This window comes from Patagioenas fasciata, chromosome 3, assembly GCF_037038585.1.
Source record: "Patagioenas fasciata isolate bPatFas1 chromosome 3, bPatFas1.hap1, whole genome shotgun sequence".
Classification (NCBI taxonomy): domain Eukaryota; kingdom Metazoa; phylum Chordata; class Aves; order Columbiformes; family Columbidae; genus Patagioenas; species Patagioenas fasciata.
The window spans coordinates 96,137,356-96,155,080 of NC_092522.1; the positions used below are offsets into that span (position 1 = coordinate 96,137,356).

The 17,725-nt window shown below is 34.3% G+C and overlaps 1 long non-coding RNA gene across 1 annotated transcript in view; it reads left to right on the top strand.

The window, feature by feature from the left end:
• Positions 1-17,725, top strand: part of LOC139827759 (uncharacterized) — a 59,587-nt gene that overhangs the window by 15,689 nt on the left and 26,173 nt on the right. The window contains exon 3 of the long non-coding RNA XR_011738685.1: positions 778-830. This is a non-coding gene — a long non-coding RNA (uncharacterized lncRNA). The remainder of the gene's footprint in view (positions 1-777; positions 831-17,725) is intronic.

Below are 17,725 nucleotides of genomic sequence, written 5' to 3' on the forward strand. Positions count from 1 at the left end.
CTTGAGCTTCTGACAATTACAGTCGGAGTCAGCACTCCTTTTCTTCCTGTGCTGAACCAGCATGAGCCACACCAGCTTTTTCAGCAGGTGGCTGCTGACTTGTACTGCTATAAAATCATGGCTTTCCCATCAGTCAGTGTTAGAGGAGTAAAGTTGCCTTGTGACAGTTTTAATGACCTACATTGAATTGATACAATTGGGTGAAGAAGGCTTGTGCATCACACAGTTGATTAAGAATTGCACAATCTATAATTCTATTGTACCAGAGAGTGTCAAGTGACTCTTCATGTTAGTAAATGAGGACAATATATTTAGCAGCATGGAAATTCACATTTGAGGCTCTTTTTTTTCAGTGTGTTATGGCTACTGTATTTTTCACCAAAATCTGATATGTCTGAGTAAATATAAGGATACCAGTAATGTACATATGAAACCCAGGAGAGTACCAAGCTGCTCTTTATCTGTATTTTCTGACAATAAATCATTGACATTTTATTCCCATGGTACTATTTAGAAGTATTCTAAAGAAGTGACTCAAATATCATGACTTAATGGCTCTCAAAGCAGTCTGCTGGAGAATATCTTCAGACTTCAAAATATATTTTTAGAAAAAAAAAACTTGTTTATTTTTATGTTAAGAAATAATATTTTAAAACTATCTCCTGAATAATTTTATGGTACATTATCAGACTACTTTGATTACATTAAAATTACTGACTTAGGTAATGATATTAGGATGCCTAACTTGTACTTTGTTCCCTTTTTTTGTCATGATAGGACTGGCGCTTGAATGGGACAACTAACCCACGTAAAAGTGGGCATGGCATTGGGTAAGAGATGTATGGGGATAATCACAAAGGATTTTGGCTGAGTTACAATACATGGTAAACTGTATGAGTTTTTTATATGTGTACAGAGGAGTAAGAGAGAAAAAAAATTGTTCCACAAAAAAAATATATCATTTTATTTCAATTGCAGAGAAAAAAGATAGAAAGAGTGTTTTTTAACAGAGAGAAACTATTTGTTCTTCCTTTGTTCCTAGTGGTAGTCCTTTCCTGCCATGTAGGGCAGATTGTAAAGTTACATGCTAGAAGTACTGAAATCCCTATTTGGCCCTTCTTATTCAAGGAAAGCTGTCACTGATTTCAATGGCAGTTCTGCCTGATTAAAGAGAATTGAATAGGGCCCTGAAGCAATGCCGTTTTGTCCTTGTCTTTGCTCTTCTGGCCCTTAACCATTACTTTTAAAGAGCTTGAAGCAATAGTGGCACCAGCAGTGTTTCAAGGGAACAAGCAAAATGATAAAAACAAATGTCATGAGTTGTTTCAAGTGCTAGTACAAGAAAAGACAGTGTGTATCATACAGAAAGAATTAAAGAAGGAAGAGTGCATAGAAACAATTTTCAAGTGTCTGTAGGGTTTTAAATACATAAGACATCAATATATAATAAAAGTATGTAAGCTTTGTTACTACTTCTATTTATACTCATAAGAATATGCAAAGTGGAACACCATAAATGTGCTCCTTCCAAGGTTATAACCATTGCATTGTGAACTCCATCCCAATATCAACAGATCAAAAATATGAGAGTTTGTTGTTTTTTTTTAATTGCCACACTGGAATTACTGAATAAAATGCCAATTACACTGTTGTATATAAAGATCTGAGGCAGGAATTGTTAGAAGTAAAAGCATAACTCATCACGAAATTAACTGAGAAGTATGATTGAATAAACATGGTTAGAAATATATTGAACTTTTCAAGGTTTGAACATAAACATCCACAGCAGTGAGACTGATACGACTAAGTAGAAAAACTTATATAGGATTCCATCACTTTATAGTACTTTTGTAGTCAAGTAAAAAATAACTGCTTTTAGGATACGATTAAGATTTAGATCTCTGCTTCCAAGTAGAAGTGTCAATATATATACAGAAAGGAAGTTATGCTGACTAGCTCAGAGATAAACCATGTACATTTGATCAGATGAATATGTTTAAAATACATATATTATTGTATATAGGTGCAGAATCATAACTACTGGAGATGATTTGATCTTGGATAGTGGGAATGACTGCTAAAAATATATATAAATTAATATATCAAGCAAGCTTGTTCCTTCTCCTCTTTTTCTTCACTCCTCCAACAAGTCAAACTCAGCCTCCAAAGTACCTGGCAGAGGAGATTCCTAGTCCCAGATCTTACCTTACAGTGATCTTCCCTGCAGGCTAGCTAATATTTATTGGACAAAATACTGTTCTTGCCTTCTGGTTCTTGCCTTCTGTTAGAATTACACATTCAAAACATTGTATCAATATACTGAAAACAAAGCTAAGTCTGTTTTTTTTTTTGTTGTTTTTTTTTTTTACTCAAAAGAGAGAGAACACATGAAGCCCAGGGTTAAATCAACCTTATCCTGTGCATCTTCTTCCTCTTTCAGGCTCTGTTTGTTTGTTTGTTTGGTTTGTTTTGTTTTTTAAAAAAGAAAAGTGTTAAAAAAATTTCCTTGGTACTATATCTACTTGGGAAGATCTATAAGGCAAGCCTACCGGGTTTTGGTTTTTTCCCCTCCCCAGTCCTAGTCTATTTACTTTAATATACATTCAGCTTTCACTTGAACCTTTTATCTGATACTCTCTTACAGACTCCAGCCTCTTAGACATATCTGTTCTGTTTAGACAAGAGGCATAGATCAAAGGTCCTGATTGTGGAAGGTAATGGAAAGCTATTTTGACAGGATGAAACCAAATAGGAAATAGAGTTCCCTGAAGGATATCTTATTCCCACAACAATTTTGCCTTTTCTTGAAGGATCAAAGAAGACAAACCAGCACCTATATGAGCTAGACATGCTTCATACATTCAAGCAGGAGACTATCACACAAATAACTTTAATGTATTTGGTATTCAAATAAATACTACACTGAGATTCCCTGACTTTCTTTAACATTTGGCAGATCTAGCAGAATGCTGTATTCTGACCTTGTCTTCCCCTACCACAGCTTTTATGGGTGTCTGGATGATCCCATCAGATTAAGCTATCCTGAGTCAATTTATTTCCACCTCTATTTTTCATGCAGTCATTTTTCAGGAAACCCATAAAAAGAAAAAATAATTCACTCACTGTGGCATGGATTCATGTTTCCCAAATCATATAACCATTCACAAAGCTGGTTGCAATTTATTGACTGGTATGTTGTGGGTAACATTATTTCTGCTAGAAGAATGTTTTTATGTAGCACCGAGCAGAATATGGTTAACAATGAATTGCTTAGCATTTTGAGTAATTTTAGCAAAGGAACAATTTTATCACTTTAAACTTACTTGAGATTAATGTTTCCCCTACAGACCTTTTTGATAACTCTGCTTATAAAATCATTACGTATCTTCTTGACTTACCTATCTAGTTTTCTTTTTATAGTTAATCTAAAGTAAAATGAGGTGAATTAAGAAGATGCATTCCTCAATGAAAAATCTGAAGGTGTTAATGGAATACATTCTTAAAAAGCTCTTTCAATTGAAGGTTTTTTAATGCACCTGTTTTGATTAGAATTCGTTGTAGAAAGCTGTCAAAAGACTATGCATTTCTGATCTCCTACTTGAGTTCTTTTGATGGATATTTCTATCACCTGAGCCTTAAGCTGTGTCTTAAAATATTCTTAGAACTTCCACATGCTCGGTGTATAGAACTAATCATCATTGCTGTACAATTTTGATTAAATACATATATCCATCATAATTTTAACAGTTTCAAATTTCTACAGACTCCATCTGGAAAATCAAACCTGGAAGGGATAGCTTAATTCACTGAGTTTAGCTCCTTGATCTAGCATTAAAAACTGTTATCCTTTCCATAAACACAGAAATCTCTGTGTTAAAAGCAGCTGTTTTGTTTTTGTGGTTTTTTTTTTTGGTTGTTTGTTAGGGTTTTTTTTGTTAGTTTTTTTATTTGTTTGTTTGTTTTGTTTTGTTTTTTGTTTTTCGTTGGTTGGTTTTGGCACTGTTTTATTTTGGCTTAAATGATTATCTTACTTCTGTGTGGCACACCTACAACTCTTAGATTTCATTCACTAGGTTAAATGAGCGAAGTTTCTATTCTCTTCTCTTGCAAAATACACTTAGGCTCCTTGGTTATATTATTTCTTTCTTTCTTCTACTCGATTTCCTTTGACTTTTTTTTTTTTCCTCAAACCTGCTTGACCAGGACTGTATCCTGATGAATATATTTGATAGCAGTAGTATTTCCTTAATTCTACTCATAAATTCTCAACTAATGCATCTTACATTTGCATTTCTCTTTCATAGATAGAAAATGCTGGCAGTTCAAAGGCATCCTATGATCAAACTCTTGTCCTTTTCTTCCTTCTCAATTTTCAGTTGATAATTCTGCTGACAAAAAATTTGCTTATTAAACACAAAGTGTGTGACTTCACATCTGTGCTACATACATTTAATTTCATTTATATTACCACAATTCTCTAGGTCATCAAGTTCTTTTTATAATATCCCTTACCACTCCTGGATTATGTTTCCAACATAGTGTCTTTGCAAACTTCATTATTACGTTTCTAATATCCATGCCAATATGACTAATGCATTTACTAGATAAGATTGATCCCTGGGCTGATCTTTGGTCTGCTTGTAACCAGTCTGATACTTTTCCTCTTTACTGTTATTTGTTTACATCCTGTCTGTTACAAGCTGTTTATTCATTCTACAATTCCTTTATTAGTCTCTCATATTTTTCCTCATATAAAACTAATATTTCCCTTGTTGAACTACATTAAACACTTTACTGAAATTCATGTTGATGGTGTTTATCACCACCTTTTTTTTTCCCCAGAAAAAAATCATTTTATTGAAAAATGTTATGATAATAATGTTATACCAACCTGTCATAATTCACCTTTACAAACTTATGTTGCACTTTCTCCCAGCTTCTATATACTTCCATGTGTTGCCATCTTCTTTAAAGTCTTTTCTACAGCCCAGGATTGTGAGACTTACTGAGATCAAACTTACATACAATGGCTTATATCATAATTCTCCTGATTACAAGTGAAGGTACAAAGTTTTCAGGTTTTCCATCTTATAATACCTTCCTAACATCATGAAATTACAAAAATAATCTGCTATCAAGCCTAAAATTACAGTTTTGTATCACCTTCAAGACTTTGATGCCTTTTCTCTGCTCCTCTTGGCAATCTCTGTGTCTACAAGTGACTTGCTCTTGCTATTGCTGCGATACTTTCACTTGGCCATATCTTGCTATTTCTGGTCCTTTTTTTTTTTCTCAGGACATATGATTCTTTTCTAGCAGAAGAATCAATCTTCCCCTGCCTCCAGAGAAGTTCACTTAATCTGGAAACTCTCACTTTAAAAAAAATGGAACATAGAAACTGATAAGAAAGAAATAAGATAAATCCATTTCACTGCAATATACATACTTGATAATATTATCACATTTATCTTTAGAAAACTCTAGGTATCCTTGAAAAATCAAGCTCTGTTACTCCACATTCTCAATGACTTTAGTTACCATTTTGTCTTATCAAACATTTTCTCTTCTAAGTTTGGACACTTTGGTTTTAACTTTATTGTAATTTGTTCCAGTGTTCTTAATACAAGTTCATTTACACTTATTAGACATTCAACTCTGCACTGTCCCTAAAACACAGGGACAGTGAGTGTGTATATATATACTAAATATTGTTTACGGAATACTTGCTGAAGAACTCTGTAGGTTCTGTTCTCTGTGAATATCTGGGTGATCTTTGAAAATATTTCTCAATTTGAAATTTAATTAAAAGAAGGTATAAATTTAAAAGTTACTTCTTAAGCTTAGTTGGGAAATATCTTCAGCTTTTCACAGAGTTTTCCAGATGGATTTCTCTCTCTTCCATACTATTATGTATTTTATGTCTATCTGTTTCTCCTCTTCAGAGCAGCCATATTATTGTGCAATTCCTTTGTTTTTTTTACCAGTTAGGTCAGTCTTCGCATATATTACTTATCTTAAGTGAGCATATATGTTTTTACTTGATAAAGCTTATCTGGTTACAGAGTGTTGTTGGATAGCTGTGCTCAAAAGAAAGAAAAGAGCACTCACAAGAATGTGAATAAAATGTTCATATTAACGAAAGTACATAAAACATTCTTAGCATAGGACAGGTGTATTATGAAGTAACATAATATTAATAATATGGCACCTGTGCTAAACACACCTGTGTTTGCAAGACCCGAAGGCTGTTTCAAATTTTTGTCCCAGTGGGGAAAAAAAAAAAAAAAAAAAAAAAAAGCTGTCCTGTAGCACTCTGTGAAATAGGAAGATAGGAAGTGTGTATGCTGGTAGGACTTGAATGTCCAATATGATAAACTCTTCATCCATTTAACTAAACAGCTGCTTGCAACTGGAGTTTTAAAAAGCAACAGATAATGAGGAGAAGTTTTCCACATGTATAATTGCAGCAAGGTGTTGGTAGACAAATGAAAAAGATGAAAATTTGTCATGGAAAACTCATCTAGAAGGATATGTATGACTTTAATTATATGTAAGGAAAACCATTGCTAGTAATCTTTGGATTCAAGCTGCTGGATGACTGAACTCTTTATCTTCCCACTTGATTAGTTGCATGTCAATACTTCTATTTTTTGTTTGTTTAAATAAAGGGTGAATCTTCTGTCAAGGCGTGGGAATATTTTGAAGAGGCAGATGTACTTTGGAGGAGCTAAGTATGACTAGCAGATGACAAATCTAGCCTTTGGATTGCACTGCTAGAGCAAGAGCTGAAAGGCTTGAAATAAACAGTTACATCTCCTGGTTCATCTGTCATTCACATCTGGGATGTGTAATACTCTGTGGGAGATGTTCAGCTTCACGTTCAGATGATGGGGTAGCCTTGTAAATGTATGCTGATGTTCAGGATGATTTAAGCAGACATCTAAGGTATACTGAAGATAAGATTTATTAAAGGTCATAGGAGAGGGTGACTTGACATTGTAGAACAGCTTGCCATAGCAGAAAATACTGACTTGGCCATTTAGTCACTTTTTACAAAAGGTTTATGGTAAACACAGACAAATAGGACAGAAACAGGAGCAATAAAAAGAAAATTATCTAGCTTTTGGAAAAGAAACATACTTAGTGAAATGACTGCATTAACATCTTTACTTGTCTAAAACTCAGCTATCAGGGGTTTAACAAGCTCTGGAATAAAATTAAGTCTCAGTAAATAGGCTAGAAATACTAAGACTGTCTACGTTTTGGGAGCTTGCTTGGTTGGGTTTTTTTTTTGTGTGTGTGCTTTCATTTGTATGTTGTTTTTTACATGATTTTCATACTTTACAGCTATGTAGGAGATGCTTAATTTGTAAGAAAGTCAGGAATATTAGTGTACTTTTAATATAGGACATTACTAGTCTTATTAGACATTTTGGACAAATGAAGAAACATGTTTTATATTTGAGAGAAATTTACTTTTCTGTGTTATTTCAACTAAAGCATAGTAGTTCTTCAGTGCAGACTTTTTTGGCAAGCTTCATGAGCTTTCACATTTTTTTAAAAAGTTTAAGTATTCAGTGAACTAAGGAGGAATTGATTCACTTTTTCATTGGAGGTCAGATTAGTAACTTTATTTAGTGGCTAACAAAGAACAGAACATCTTGTAGTCTTTCTTGAGCTCTGTTTTCAATGTGAGAGCCATAGAGATTTAGTTGCTTCCTGAAACAAGGATTTCTTTCAATATTACTGCTGAAAAAAAAATTACTTAATGTTGAGCTGGCTGCACACTCACTTTGATATCCTAATTACCTTATGGGGTGTTGTCTGGTGTCTTCTAACACTTCATGGAAGTTATTAGGATATAGACATTCTTTATAGCTCACATGGACCTTTTAGTTTGCAGGAGAATTACCATTATATCTGCCATTCAAATAACTGAGAAGTCAAAATTTCAACTGAAAACATGAAAACATTTGGGGCCAGAGTCTGTACTTTAAGACTGATAAGAGGCTAGATGGCAGCCACTGATAGAAGATTAGCATTATTGAGGATTCTTTCTAATCATTCTGGCTGGTGACTTTCGGCAATTCTGTGCCAGTATTCATAAATACTGTTCAAAGAAAACAAATGGGATCTCTAAAATTCTTCCTATTTTCATGTTAGGAATATGAAAAAAGTAAGGGAGAAAGAACCTCGAGGGGTACTTTTCAAGTTCTACTTGAACTAGGTAAGGTAAAAAAACCAAACCAAACCAAAACAAAGACCTGGCATCTAGGTATCTACTGTTTTCTTTAAATTATGAGATTTCTAAATATTATGAAATGCCACAATGTAAAACATAAAATTGCAGCATGTTGAAGTGCTGAAAATCAACACTTGAAAGTACTTTTATTTATCATATGTATTAATGTAATTTATAGGTTAGGAAATATTTGCAATGTCCAATAAGATAATATGCTTCATAAGCAAATCAACAACACAAGTATTTCCTCTTGCAGCAGAAAACAAAACAAAAAGAATAACTGACATAAATCCTGATGATAATTTCTATATGCTAATTCCTTTTTTTGCAGTCCAGTTCTTCCATTTCAATAAGAATGATATCATTATATCATTAATTATAATATCCAATATCTTATCAAAATGAAAAGTCAGTATATTTTCCCAAGGGGTGTAATTCTGTAGAGGGTATGATTAAAGTTCAGAAACATTTTTGAGAATACAGTACTGAAATAGTACTATTTGGGAATTAATGATTTACGATGTATATATTTATGACTGAATAGTGGGTTTTCTTTATTTTTTTCGGTGTTTTGTACACACTGTTCATGTTTATGAATGTGTTGTCTACAAATATTAGCACATTGAAGGGAAACTGAAAAGAGAAAAAATCTGTTATTCTAGCTCTTTGGGGTTGAATACCCAAAATATATCTAGTCAGGCCTTAGAAGCTGTGGGTAATAATGATGAAGTACCCTGCTAGAAATATGGATTTCTTTACAAAGTCACCTTCACTTCTTCCATTGTATTCATTTCAGTATAGCAACACTACTGAATTAGGATTTCCCATTAGTAAACTTAATGGCTGGACAATTTATCTTCACGTGATGATGGATCTGAAAACTGGGTGCAAAAACACAGAGCTATCTTTGTTAATTAGAAGGAAGCAATCAGACATCATAACTGTGGGTCAGAAAGTATTAAAAATTATCCTTAAGCAACTCTTTTAAATGAATGAAAGAAAAAAAAAGTAAAACAACATAAATTCCCTTATGACCTTTCTAATTTAGAATTGGGTGTTGGAACACTGATCGTAAAAACATAAATAATTACATGAGTAGTAGTGTGAGACTCCTAAAATACTTGTGCTTAGTGAGACAACTTAATGACAAAGACGGACTGAAATAGAAGTGAGTTTGAATTTTGCATTTTTTTTTTTCTGTTTTACTGCCACATGAGCTCCAGTACTTGATCTCTATCCAGACTTAACTTCCAAATTTTCCAAATTTTTTCTACCTTCTCCCCCACAGCAACACAGGGGGATGCAGAATGGGCATTGCAGTCACTTTATCACGCTTTCTCCCTGCTGCTCCCTGCTTCCTCTGAGGAGGAAGGACTCCTCATATTCTTCCCGTTCTCCAGCATTGGGTCCCTCTCCTGGCAGACGGTCCTCCATGAACTTCTCTGGAGTCCTTCCCATGGGCTGCAGTTCTTCACAAACTGCTCTAGCATGGGTCCCTTCCTTTGGGTGTAGTCCTCCAGGAACAGCCTCCTTTGAGCATCCATCTGCTCTCACATGGCATCCTCCACAGTCTACAGGTGCATATCTGCTCCACCATGGACCTCCATGGTGGGAGGACAGCTGGCGTCACTATGGTCTACACCACAGACTGGAGGGGAATCTCTGCTCTGGTGCCTTGGACACCTCCTCCCTCTACTTCTTCACTGACCTTGGTGTCTGCAGATTTGTTTCTCTCACATAGTCTCAGTCCACTCTTCTGAGGTTTTAAATATTACTATTTTTAGTAAAAGATTGTTGCTAGACAACAATTCAATTGAATATGCTTATATGATATGCTTATTTGTGACCTCAGCCTATGGCAGAGCCCTCACCTATAAAATTTTTCCACTGCTAGTTTTCTTCCCCTCAGTCTCACATGACAGTGTGTGAGCCTTATGCTGCAGCTCCCCATGGTGCAAATAAAGTGTAATTCTTTTCTGGAGATGACAGGAAAATGTTTTAATGAGCATGCAAATTCACCTGTTTACACAAAGTGAAGAAGGGCAGTATGGCGGAGGGAGCTCTGACAGCAGTGGGTAGAACAATAGTGTTACAAACATGTCACATTTGAAAGCAGCTACATTAACAAGTCAATCTCAAGCCAGTAACCTCCTTTGGGAAGTCTTTCTGAATAGAGAAAGTGCAGTTAGTAGTCTAGCTGTGTCACTTCTCATTTATACATACTTTTAAACAGCCTGCTTGATCAAAAGCATCCTCATTAACTTTCTGTTTTCAGTATGCATTTATTACAGCTGGTTTACTCCATGTGGTTTAATATGTCTGCTTTTAATCCATTTCTTGACTATGCAATCGAAACAATAGCTACAATGAAGAATTTTGCTGAACATTTTCTGAAAGTGTGTGATGTGCATATCTCCTTTGTCTAGGTTGACAGCCATATCCTCTGAGAATTCCAATGAGTTAGCGAGTCTTTACCTCCCTTGTCTCTCCTTAGGCCATTTTGAAACAATGACATTATGTTGGCTACTCTCCAGTCCTCTCAGATTTCACTTGATCTATTTTGAAGTGCAGAAGTGTATAAAAATGTCTGCCAAAGCTTCTTCAATTTCTCTCCTTACTTCCTTAACCCTTTAGAACATACACTGTTTGGTCATGGTCCTATCAATTTTAAAAGCCATTTCACCTTATAATAACCATACCTGACACACTCTGTATATATCCTAATTCCTAATCATCCATCTCCATATATCTGATTTCAGATGTAGTCAAATATCTAATCTCATCTTTTATAACACCACATATAACCATTGTTTAATGTATCCTCAATCCCGTTATACTCTTTCTAGGGGATAGGTTGCAACATTGAAGTTTCTGGACTAGAGAATTAATTTTGATTCAGAATTGCAATAAATTTTCTATTTCTTTCCTGCTCTAAGGAGGAAGCAGTCTACAACTGCATTATAGCTGTGATAGTTATTTGCTTCTTCATGACAACTCGCTGGCCCAGAGACAATGTTCTTCTCAATGCTCTGCAGTCTGCAAGTTTGCAGCCCTGTCAGGGAAGAAAGAAGTGGTTTATATTTCTTTGCCTCTCTACATGGGTATGTCAGAATCATCATTATTAGCTCTTGAAAGGACTTCAAAAGCTGTGTAGACCCCCTTATTTTGCCAGGGTAAAATCAGCTATACCAAAGCTTGTTTGTGTTATTTATTCTTAATAGGCTTCAGTCATGGAGATTCCATAACCTCCTTGCACAAGCTCTTCAATGCCCATTTAAATTCTAGATTTCCAACCTTGGCTTAATTTTATTCTATAATTCTTAGAAACAAAATTAAAAAAAAAATATAAGTATGCTACTTCACACATTACAGAAATTGAAAATCCTTTTAATGCTTCTGCATGTGAGAAACTGACGATGCCTAACAAAAGTTTAGAGATAGAGCCTGAGGCTGATCCTAAACACTTATGAGATCTATTTGATGCGAGCTGTCCCACTGAAATCAAGATGACAGCTGATTATAAATATATTATATTGTCATCTAACAATGTTTTTTAGCTGTGAAAGTTTTCAGCATTGAGCAGTATGCTAATTCTGAGGTACTTTTATGAATACAACACTCATCCTAGATGGATCATGTGCAGCAAGTGAAAGTAGAGCCTCTGAATCTAACAGCTGTTACTATCCGAGTCACATTCTTAGCTATATCCCCTTGCAAGCATTATTAAATGAGGAAATCTCTGTATGTGTCTTCTCTTTCTGATTGCTGGACAAAGCCCAAAATGATGTTGACATGACCACTTCAACCTAATACTACATGTTTAAAGTAACAAGCCATGATCCAGATATGAGTTGGTATCATATAATGGTCAATATCAAACAACAATCCACTGTGGACCATCACAGTCACAGAACTGTCCACTGAGGTAAAGGTTTACCTCAGTTATTTCCCTGAGATCACAGGCTGAGGCTGAATACTTCTACAGGGATGACAAGACACCCGGCAAATGTTGACTTTTTCTCTGCAGTAAAACTAGATATATATATATATTTTTTTTTTCCCCAAGAACTTCTGCTTGAGTTTAGATGCAGTGAAGTTTTCTAAATTAAAAATATAAGTAATAGAATTCAAATACTGCTTGTGGCAACTCACTTCTGCTGAATGTGTCAGTCATACTGTAGCCATTTTAAAGACCATTTTAAAGATAATTTTTAAAAGCAGAATATTTACCTTGGAATTCAACACTTTTAAAATATGCTAACCATTTATAAGATTTGCCTCTGCCTCTTAAATTAAAGATTGTTATGGTTACTGAGCAGGCAAGCTATGACATTCCTTTAATAAGATAGGAAGAGGAAAATAGAATAGAATCATAGAATCATTTATTTATATCTATGATAACCATGAACTAAATTCTTCTTGTTCCTTTTTCTGATGACAGCTGACAAATCTTCTTTTTAAAACTTTGCCGTGTTTTTATTTTGTCACATATTTCACTATATTAAGTTCCAGAGAAGAGGACCAGAATGACATGTTGCTTTGTCATGTTCTTCCTACTGCAACTTTGTGTAGCTCTGTGTAACTGACCTTTGTCTTTCATTGTGTTGTAAATTGCAGCCTAGGTTGTCTTTATGCTTCACCAATGTATGTGTTACATGTGTATTGCCAAAAATCCGTTGTCATACTTTAAGCAAAATATTAGAAGAGAGTTCTTTCAGGGCTCTCAGGAGGGCTAGTCATACTCTCTCTCCTATGTTATATTAAAATCTGAGCAGGTGAGTCTCAAACACAAGGGTATCAGCCCAAACCTACCAAGAAATTTACTTAAACTAAGGAAACGTTACTCATATACAAAGCCAAGCATTTATTTTTGGTTTAGTTAAGGTATTATGAGGTCAATCAAAGAGTTACGTAACAAGTTGCAATTATGTTAGCGGTTGTAGTTCAAATTCCCTAATTTCTGCAGCTCATCCCAGATAATTATACAGTTCAAATTCATGTACTCAAACTTTCTAGTATCTATCTCATTTTCTGTTGTTGTGGTTTCACCTGACACTGACGGGACAGGCAGGTCCTTTTAGGGATCCCCAGCACCAAATAACAGTTAAAGTTTTATTTTCCTAACAGGATTTACTGATTATTATAGCACAGAATTTACAATTACAATGGCACAGGATTTCTACAAATGGAATCAATACAGTACAATCTATAACTAGTGTAATATAGGGTTTATAATACTACTTATTTTATTAATTCTAATCACGTTGACCCTAAGTTAAATGATAACTTCTCATCACCTGGACCCTCTCTAGGTCAGGTCAGATCTTAATACATGGTTTGCTGTAACATTATATTATAACAATCATACCTAGACTCAAAAATCATATAAAAGAATATGAGTCACACTGTTCTTGAAGGAAGCAGAGGACAGTGGAGGCATTCCTGATCCCTGGGGAGTCACACGTCTTGTTGTCCAACAGCAGTTCTAGTTCAAGTTCATAGAATCATAGAAGTATTTAGGTTGGAAAAAACCTTTAAGATCGTCAAGTCCAACCATCAACCTAACACTTCTAAGCCCACCATTAAATCATGTCCTGAAGTGCCACATACACATGTCAAATGATTAGTCAGAGCCATACCTAATACAGATCAACTTTTCTCCAGTGAATCTGGTAGTGGTTAATAATATCTGGAGATTTTCCTTATTACTCTACACTTACAGAGGTTTATCATATTATGTAGTGCTTGTAAATTATTGATAGCAAGCTAATTGATGGCACATGAAAAACTACATTTTTTTGACCTGAAAGTATAAGCATGTGATCACCTTCAGCTGCATCTGAAATTCATTTGGAAACTAACTTACTGAGAAAACTGTTCTAATGGGCTGGATTAGCTGCCAGTTGTTAAAAAAAAATAAACCAAAACCAAACCCAGAAACCAAAGCAAAAAAACCAAAATAAACTCCAAAAAACAACAACAAACAATGTTGAAAGACTTCTAAAATTTCTGTGACAAAGTAGTAAAAAGAGCAAGTAAAGAATACCAGCAAACATTATTTTATTTTTTGTCTTAGTCACTCATCTCTAAAATGAACCAAAGATCAGGCTATGCTTCATGGGACTTTTTAATAAGTCATTAGTGTGACTGAGAGTCTATGTACTTTTTTTACTACCTCTGCTGAATGAGGAAATCTTTCAAGATTTTTCATATAAATCACATTTAAGTCATAAAACATTTTTTTTTTCCTTCAAAATTGATGTTAAGAAGACTGGAAGGAAAGGATTATATCTGAAGGAGATCTTCAGACTTCTGTGATTTTAGCAGTTATTTAACAATGTTGTATACTTTATCGTGTCTCTGACTCCTGCTAAGAAGATGTGCATTTGATTTGTTCCTATTTCACTCATGAACAGTATAGGAAAAATGTCAAATCTAGAAAGATAAAATGCATTTATTTGGATACACAGTCATTCAGCTTGATTATGTCTGGCATCTTCACCATTATATAATCCATTTCTGAGAAGAAGAGAAACTCACATTCTGTTTCCTTTAGGAATCCTTGATTGAAGGAGACTAGTTATTTCAGCCTTCTGAGGAAGCTAATAGTGTACTCGAAGCATCATGAAAAATAAAGAATAATGGCTCATATTCATCAAGAACAGGGAAATACCACACTGTCATACCTGATAACCATAACTCCTAACACTGCTTTCTTGAAGGGTAGTAGACTACAACACATAAGATTTTGCAGCAGGAGATGTATACACTTTTAACAAAGGACATTTTTTTTATACCTTTTGTGCCTTCGTTGAAATCAATGAGAGTTTGTCAGTGAACTCAGAGAAGAATTATGTTAGGCAATTTTTTATTTCCAGTGAGGGTTATCTTGTTTATGTTACACAAAGATGAAGAGATAATGAAACCACTAAAAGACTGCATTTTATACTCTAAACATCTTGATTATCTGCATACAATATTAGTTAAAACCAAAATAAGACATATGCATAATATGAAACAAAATACATTTATACTCGGATAAATAAATAATGAAATAAAATAGAACCATTATTATTAGAATGAGCATTAATGTAAATTGTGACATTGCAGCACTTACACAATGAATATTTCAATATTCACAAAAAGATTAAGTAAAACTGGTAACTCAGATGCCATCTCAGATAAGACACTAAATATGATCTGTCTATGTCTTTCAAATGGTCTTTTCCTCTCAAAGATTACAGCTAATAATATAGTACTGTAAAAACAATTTTCAATTTTGGAAGGTAAGATGTTCAAAAGAAAATCTGGATCTTAGTAAATAATTGTTACACAGCTACATTATAGGATTCATAAGCACTAGACTACAAAGTCTCTGTAAAAGTAACATGTCCCTCAAAATTACTTTAACAAAAACAACATTCAGAAGATTAGTAGGATTAGGGAATAAAAAGGTTACCTTTTTATACTGTCCTCAGCTCAGAGGAGATCATTGCTGAATCTGAATCTTACACAGACCATCCCAAACTACAACTCGAACTATAAGAAAAAAATACCCTGCTTAATATTTCTACAGGATGAAAGTCTATTTTAAATTACTTAAGAAGGTAAGTGTAAATGATTTGCAAACAATTTTGATTATTAAAAGACTGAGTGATTCTGGAATAACAAAATGTTGAAGCTCAATATGCCTCAGTATCCCATGGATAGATCAATCATTATTATTTCTGCCCTTTCTCTCTATACACTCTTTGAGGCAAAGACACTTTGTCTTTACATGTAGACTAATTATGGCCTCATAGTTTGATTTGAAGAAAAACATTTGTAATCGTATTGAGAATTATGATGATGCAGCTAAGACAGTGGCTCTGAACAAATTCGATGCCCTAATATAGGCAACTGTCATCAGAAGATTGGACTACATTTCAGGAACAATGCTGGCACAGTAGTTGCCAGCGAGCTCGTAACTGCTTCATTACCCATGCTTGACCCCTTGTGATGAATATGCTGAACCATTGTTGGATGACAGATCCATATGGCAGGGGTACAAGTGAAATAATTACTTTCCTGAACCAAGTTTTTCATCAGAATTGTAATTAAAAATAAAAATAAAAAATGCTACTGGGGGTTGAAAAAGCCCAAACTAAGTGCCAGATTCTGATCTACTGTCAATTGAGTTGCTCTGGCTTAATAGTGAACTGAAACATGAATATAGACATATACAATTATATTTTATTTTCTTCACATGTGATCATTACAGTCAATAGATCTATTGTGATTTTCAAAACATTATTTCTAAGGACAGACTTACTTACTGAATACTTACCTGTTCTTTTGCAAGTCAAAATAGTGTTTCATTGAAGTACCAAAATATTTAAATCTCTTTTAATAAATTTTATATTTTCATTAAAAGTTTTTTTTTCTTTTTAAAATGGCTATAAGAGATATATTTTAAATACTTCTCATATTACACAAGATTTTTTTCTGATTATTCAAAAGGTTTATGTTTAACTGAAATAGTCCTTTTATATTTTTTCTTTCTGAAAGTAGCTACCTTGGTGTACTTATTTCAGTTTGACAATCAAACTGACAAGGTCTACTTTTGCACCCTTTTCCAGTGATCACTTAGTACTTCAATGTCTAATAAGCAAACTAACAGGAAATACATATTTCTCTTAGGCTGTTCAGGATGATTAGAAAAAAAAAAAACATATAACAGATAATCAATTTTTGTTAGCAATATGTCTGATTGTGAAATGGAACTTTTAGAAGGTATGTACAAGCAGGATTAATTTTTTAAGAAAAATCACTGGAGTACAGGAGTTTGAAATTGAAATTTGAAGTGGTTGTATCTAAACTGTAGAAATCTGGAATATTTCCAAGCTAAATCTAAAAATGCTCTATAACCACGTCCTGATCCCTCATTTGGAATGGGTTTTGACATACAAAATCTCCATTTCATGTTCTTCTACATGGGGAAACCTAGATTCACAAAAAAGGAAATAAAAGGGAAAAAAAATGACAGAAAAGCAGTTCTGGTGCATCCAACTTATCCCCCAGACTAAATGACCATGCAAGTAGTACCCAGAGGCAAACAACAGTGCATACTCTGTTGCTCTAGGTGAACATATTCCAGGGAAAATGTGATAAGTAGGGATCTATAAGAAGTTTGATCTTTCTTTACTGGCAGTACAGGGATTCTGGACAACTTCTTTAAGTAAGGTGACTTCAGGGCGACTACAGCTAAGTGGATGAATCACAGAATCATAGAATCATTTTTGTCAGAAGAGACCCCCAAGATCATCGTGTCCAACCATAACCTAACTCTGGCACTAAACCATGTCCCTAAGAATTTCATGTATGTGTTTTTTAAATACGTCCAGAAATAGTGACTCAACCACTTCCCTGGGCAGCCTGTTCCCATGCCTGAAAACCGTTTCCATGAAAATATTTTTCCTAATATCCAATCTAAACTTCCTCTGG